Raw genomic sequence first — 6,408 nt, forward strand, 5'->3', positions numbered from 1 at the left:
TGAGCTGCCTGCTAGTCTCCGGAGTCTTGGAGAAAAGATGGGATGCCCGGGCTGTCCGCTCTCCTTCTTGATTTAATTTCAGGGCTCGTTAGTGCCCAGTAATTAAAGGGCCAGGGGAGAATTCAGCACCCCAGCAACAGCCCAGACATTGGAGTCTGAAATGGGCATCAGCAACTCCTGCCAGAAACACCTCCACCCCCAAAAAGAAGAGCCCGCCCAGGTCGAGTGTCAGCAGGCCCGATTCCCAGATGAGAAGCCCGAGGCCTGCTGAGACGGGGAGCTCCCCGTGTGCTTCTCCTGAGGCCATCCCCGCTCCTCGGCCACCAGCAGACAAGCCCTCCTCCCTTGCTGAGCCTGTATCCCCAACACGTCACTCCCCTGCAGCCTTCAACGACTTAGTCTACTGCCTGCCCCTGGGCCCCTCAAGATCCCTCTCCCTCCCCCACAGCCCCCATCTCAGCGCCCAGAAACACCCTGCTTCCCACGGCTGCAGCCCTGGCCTGGCCCTCCTGCCTCCTCTCTTTCTCCGAGTTCATATCTAACCTTTGGGAAACGCTGCTAGGTCCCCTTTCTGAGCACCCTAAACCCGACCACTTCTCCACCACCCCGGCTCCCCAGCCCCACTCCGCCCTGTCAGAGAGCTGGTCTGGCTCCCTGGAAAACCCTGGCATCCTTGAACATCCCCTCCGGCCTCTGCCCCCAAATCTATCTCCAGCCCACAGCAGCCAAACGATCCTTCTAAATCAGAAATCTTCCTTCTCACTGGCCCCCAACCTAGGGAGACTTTCCAGACATCTTTTCCAAATTTGCTCCCATGGAATTTGAATACCACCAATGAACGACATGTCTGTGTCCACACTGTGTGTGTGCCTGTGCTTGGTAAACAGAGAGATTGCTTCAACTAACCTTGGGAATGCACATTCTCATGCACTAGAGAGATCCTGTCATTTCTTGGTCCAAACCCACCCATGGGACAAGTCAGAGTTCCTCAGTTAGGCTCAAAACCCTAGGAGCCACTGCCTCCTCCACTTTTGCCCACCTGGGTTCAAGATTCAGTCGCACTCTGGCCTCCAGATGCACACATGGGCTGTTCCTCCACGCGGGGCTCCCTTTCTGGCCCTCCTGAAAGCCCCGTTCAAGCCTCCTTCTCAGGGAGGCCTTCCTGCAGTCCTCCAAGGAGAAGCGCCCCAGGCTGCCCCCATTCCCTGGCCTGCCTGACCCCCTCTGAGACACCTTTCTCGGGAGATGCATGCACTCCCTCATGCCCTGCAGCCCAGCTCAAGGAGGGCAGGAGCTCCCAGGCCAGGTGTGCAGTGACCACCTGTGGCAGACGGACCTCCTGCAGCAGAGGGATGGGAGGAAATGAACCACCCTAACTCATCCTCCCTGTGGCCACACGATAGGTGTTTACACCCCTCCCACCCCATTCGGGCCTCATGGTCTTCCGTTTCACAGGTGAGGAGACTGAGGCACAGAGAAAAGAAGCCACTCAATCAAAGCCACACAGCCACACCTGCAGACCCAAGAAGTCACCCGGGTCCGCAGCGGGGCCAGTGTGTGGGGCCAACCTGAGCAGTCACACGGGGCCCAGGCTCAGACGGGCTCAGCTGACCTCAACACACTGCCACCGTCATGCAGTTGCCCTCATTTTCCCATAGGGCCGTGCATTTCACTTCACACTGGGCCTGCTAATTACACAGCCAGTCCTGCCCGTGCCATCAGGAGAAACTAGCTCATACTGAACCACCCAAACTCTCAGAGACTGGCGGCACGATGGATTATTCCCCACTTACGCCATGGGCTCCCCACCCTGGGCCAGCCCAGGACTCAGAGGAGGAGCCACTGTTTCCAGCAAGCTGGCAGCACACGGGAAGGGAGCTCAGTGGGTCTCACACTGGCAATAAAAGCTGTGGCCCAGAAATGACAGATGTCATTGTGCCCACCACTCGATGACCAGCCTTGGTCACCTGCTGTTCCCTGCAGGGGCTGGGAAGAACAGCCCCCTTCCCCCACGACATGCCAGATCCAACACAGAAAGCACTTGTGGAGCACCCTGGCAACCACGTGAGCCCTGGGCCCCGACCTTGGCCTTGAGGTCTGCATCCGGGCAGCTGCCGCAGCCCCCACCCCACTCTACCCCTCATTGTCATTCCAGCCCCGCGCGCCTTTGCTGAGGCTGTACGTGGGCTTTATCTGAAGGGGAGAGACATGAAGTGGGTCCTCGCAGCAACTCAATTAATCCTCCATCGGAAATTCTAACACAATCAATTTGGGGAGCCGGCCGACATCATAACATAGTAATTAGGAACAACTTTCAACTCTGGGCTTCCTTTGAAGATTGTAATTGCAATTAATTAAACATCCTCGCTGCTCCTCAGAGTCCATTCCTGAGAAAGCTGGAGCAGGGGAGGGGCGAAGGGGTGACCGACCCCTGTGCCCAGCAGCCCAAGAATCAGAGGGGAACCTGTCTCCTTTGAATATGGAAGGCATGAAGTCTCAGGAGGCAGCTGGGCGGTCGAAGGAATTCTGAGACGCCGCCCCAAACTCCTGTCCTCCCTCCGGGACTCTGCCTGCATCCAGATGGGACCGGCCCCAGGATGCCCCAAGGTCACATCCTAGGTCACATTGGTACATTCAGAAAACATTGAGTACCTACTGCCTGGCAAGCGTGGTTTTAGGAGCAGGGGTTCCTGGGGAATGTACCAGGTCACGCGCCCTGCCAGGGCTGCTGCTCTCTGGGCGATTCCAGCTCCCTGCCAAGACTGGGGTGCTCTGGAGCTGAATCAGAGAAATGGCTGGCAGCCTCAGCTCCAGGGAGGATAAGCAGGACCCTGGGAGGCGGCTCTGCTCTCTGGACAGAGGAAGGGTGACCAACCCTGGGTGGAGATCAGGGGGCAAGTCATCGCCACTGTCTGAGACCACAATGCGGGCAGGTGTCCCAGCTGGTCGCACCAACCCATCAAGGCCATACAGCAAACCTGTCTGATGCTTGTTTTACAAGTGAGGACACGTGTACTCAGAGAGGTTTAGAGGCTTGCCCAAGGCCACACAGCTGCTAAGAGGAACCAGCACGCCTCCGACTCCAGAATCTTTGGTCTGAGCCTGAGGGCCAACTGGTGCCAGGGAGAAGCGGAGGGCTTCCGAGCCCTGGGGAAGTGTCTGAGTCAGCCTGCATGTGGGGAGAGGGGCCATCATGGGGACGTGGCTGCCCCCTTTGGTCGGGCTTTCACTGTGCCAGGCAGTCTGGGGGCCTGCCCCATGGTATTTCTCACAATCCCCCCGACGACCCTCCAGAGGCTCTGAGATTGTAGCCCTGTTTATAGCTGCAGACCCTGAAGGTTGCCACATCAGTGGATGGAGGACCCAGAGCTCAAGCCGCAAAGCCTGTGCTGTGGTTGCCATCCACCCTTGGGCACCAGGGCCCGAGGCCACAGCAGCCGGTTTCCAGCAACACAGTCGCCGGTATTTCAGCACTGACCACCAGGCTTTGTTTAGAAAAAGCAGTAGAGAGATCTGGCAAGTCGGTGGGAGGAGGGTGGGGGTGAAGCGTTGCTAACCAGAGCCAGGATCTGTGACTTTAAAAATAGGGTTTACCGCTTTAAGGTTTTTGGCTCGGCGGAGGCCAAGGTGCAACTTTCTTTGGTTGTCCCGAATCCGGCTTCATCCGACACCAGCCGCCTCCATGATGCCACCCAAGTTCGACCCCAACGAGATCAGAGTCGTGTACCTGAGATGCACTGGGGGCGAGGTTGGCGCCACGTCTGAGCTGGCCCCCGAGATCGGCCCCCTGGGTCTGTCTCCATAAAAGGTTGGTGATGGCATCGCCAAGACAACCGGTGACTGGAAAGGTCTGGGGATTGCGGTGAAACTGACCATTCCGAACAGACAGGCCCAGATTGAGGCGGTACCATCTGCCTCTGCCCTGATTGTCAAAGCCCTCAAGAGGCAGAAAGAAACAGAAGAACATTAAACACAGTGGGAACATCACTTTGGGTGAGAGTGTCAACATTGCCCGATAAATGCGACACCGGTCTCCAGCCAGAGAACTCTCCGGGACCATTAAAGAGATCCTGGGGCCTGCGCAGTCTGTGGACCGCAATGTTGATGGCTGCCACCCCCATGGCATCATAGATGACATCAACAGTGGCACAGTGGGAAGTCCAGCTAGTTAAGAAGCAAAAAGGAAATCTATTTCCATAAGAGGTCGTTTGACAACTAGAAAAAAAAAAAATAGGGTTTACCTCTAATTTTTAAAAATTAATTTGAAGCATGATTCTTACCATTACAGTCCAGGCATCATAAGATTTGGAAGCCAGGCAGCTGGAGGAAGCCAGAGAGCAGGGGCCAGCTGTCCCAAAATATCATGCTCAAGGAAAATTAGAGCAACCGGGCACACATGGGTTTTGAGCATCCCAGCAGCCATGGCAAAAAAAAGCAATGTGAGAGCCACTTGGCTCTCCCTGTGTGATGAAGGGGAGGGGGGAGACTGAGTCCCAGGAGGGATGGCCCGGGTTCTCGACTAAGAGGCGAGAAGCAGCATGTTGTCTTGATGCCCTCCTGTCCTCCATCCGTGGCTCCTGGAGACAGGAGGCGTCTTCCCATGGGAATGCCCAGCCTCTGCCCCAGGCATGACATGGACAGACGCTGAGAAGACCGATGAGGTTCAAGACAAAGCCTCCAACCTGTGGCTGGTCCTGACCATGCTTCTCCCAGGAGCAGTGTGTCTGCCGGAGGGAAGGCATGAGATTTGGCAGAAATCAGCCCTGAGGCCAAATCCCAGGGTTCACACCGCTGGGTTGTAGGGGACACAGTGGCCAGCTCCCTGTCATCCCTTCTGTGCACATGACCAAGCTGGACCCATGGGTCATTTGGGGAGGCTTCCAGGGCTTTGCTGGACATATGTCTGCTCATTCCCTGACACAGCTCATGGAAGCCAGTGGCCTCTGGCCTTCTCAGGGGCTGGGTCGGCTGTGCAGGCTGGAGAGGCACCCACCATGTTGCCACTACTGGGGGAGCCAGTATGAGAGCAGAGCTGGCATCATGGAAGGCAAGACCTCCATGACAATATTGAACTCCTGGATCAAGCCTTCCCTGAAACTCACCATTTTTCTGGACATTACAGTTACAGGAACCATCCAATCCTTTTTGTGGTTTAAGCCAGTTGGCACTTCTAACAATACATCACTCTGTCTGTTTCAACCTCACAGAGCCCAAGTTCAGGTTCTTTGACCCTTGTAGCTCTGTTTTGTTGTTGTTGTTGTTGCTGTTCCATATTTTTTGGTTTTTTGCCCAGACTTTGCCTGTGCTGTGCTCTCTGCCTGGCATGCCCTGCCCTAAATACCCACATAGCTAGCTCCTCCTTATTCTTCCATTTTTAGCCTAAATGCCACCTCCTCCAAGGGGTCTTCTCTGATTGACCTATTTGGAATAGAGCCACTTCCTATTCATTTTCTTCATAGCACCTACTACATTTTTCTATAGTGTCTGTTTTTCCATTTGGTCACTTGTTTGAGGTCTGGGTCCCCTAGACTGAGCTTCTCAAACTAGTAGTAGTGAAGGACCACGGTTTTTGTTCCAATCCGTCACAGATCCACACTTTTGTGAATTACTTAAAAACTAAATATCTAGAAAAATGAAGGAAACGAAGTAGAAAACATACACCCCAAATTCTCATGGTTACACTCTTCAGTCGCACAGTTAGTCTGTCAAACTGTTAGAAAAGTTCTACATAGTGACCCTCAGTGGCTGCTGTTTTCGGGGGTCTGTATGTCCCACCCTCCACCGCGCAGGCTGAGCCCACCAAGAGTTAACATCCCTAGGGCCCTCATCCACCGATGACAAGGAGTTAGCAATTTATATTTGGCATCCTTGTCCCACCGATGGAATGGCTTCCAGCCACGCTCCACGCTGTCCCCCAAGGGCCCCCAGAGTACTGACCTCCAGGTGCCCACAGGGGTGACACACTTTATATCTCACCCCCTCCCACCTCCCTCCCTGCTGGTCTCACCTCATCACCCCCCCCCCTTCCTGTATGTCCAGGGTCACCTCCCAAGTCAACTGCCTGCATCCGGTGCAAGGGACAATGAGATACAATTAGCACACATAACCCCTAACATCATCACTGCCGCTGCCCCCTCCGGACTCGAACGCACAAACACCATGGCCATGTGTGCCACTGTCTGCATTCTACACGTTGACGAGGCAAATCCACAGGCGGAAGGGGCTTGGAGCTGGGCTGGTGGTCTCCGTTGGGCGAGTGGCAGCAGAGGAGGGGAAGCTGGAGATCCGTCTTCTCAGCCCCAGGGTTCTCTTCTCCTGCAGAGACGAGCACTTTCTCCCATGACTCGTTTTCCAGCAAAACTAAGCAAGCAAGGGTTTGGGAAACCTTTTCTTCCCGCAACTGGGGAG

General features: G+C 55.3%; 1 pseudogene; it reads left to right on the forward strand.

The window, feature by feature from the left end:
* The first annotated feature begins 3,616 nt into the window (after positions 1-3,616).
* Positions 3,617-4,172, forward strand: LOC103275759 (annotated as a pseudogene).
* The last annotated feature ends 2,236 nt before the right edge of the window (positions 4,173-6,408 follow it).

The sequence above is a fragment of the Carlito syrichta genome, unplaced genomic scaffold, assembly GCF_000164805.1.
Source record: "Carlito syrichta isolate Samal-C Ts95f unplaced genomic scaffold, Tarsius_syrichta-2.0.1 Scaffold315705, whole genome shotgun sequence".
Taxonomy (NCBI): Eukaryota; Metazoa; Chordata; class Mammalia; order Primates; family Tarsiidae; genus Carlito; species Carlito syrichta.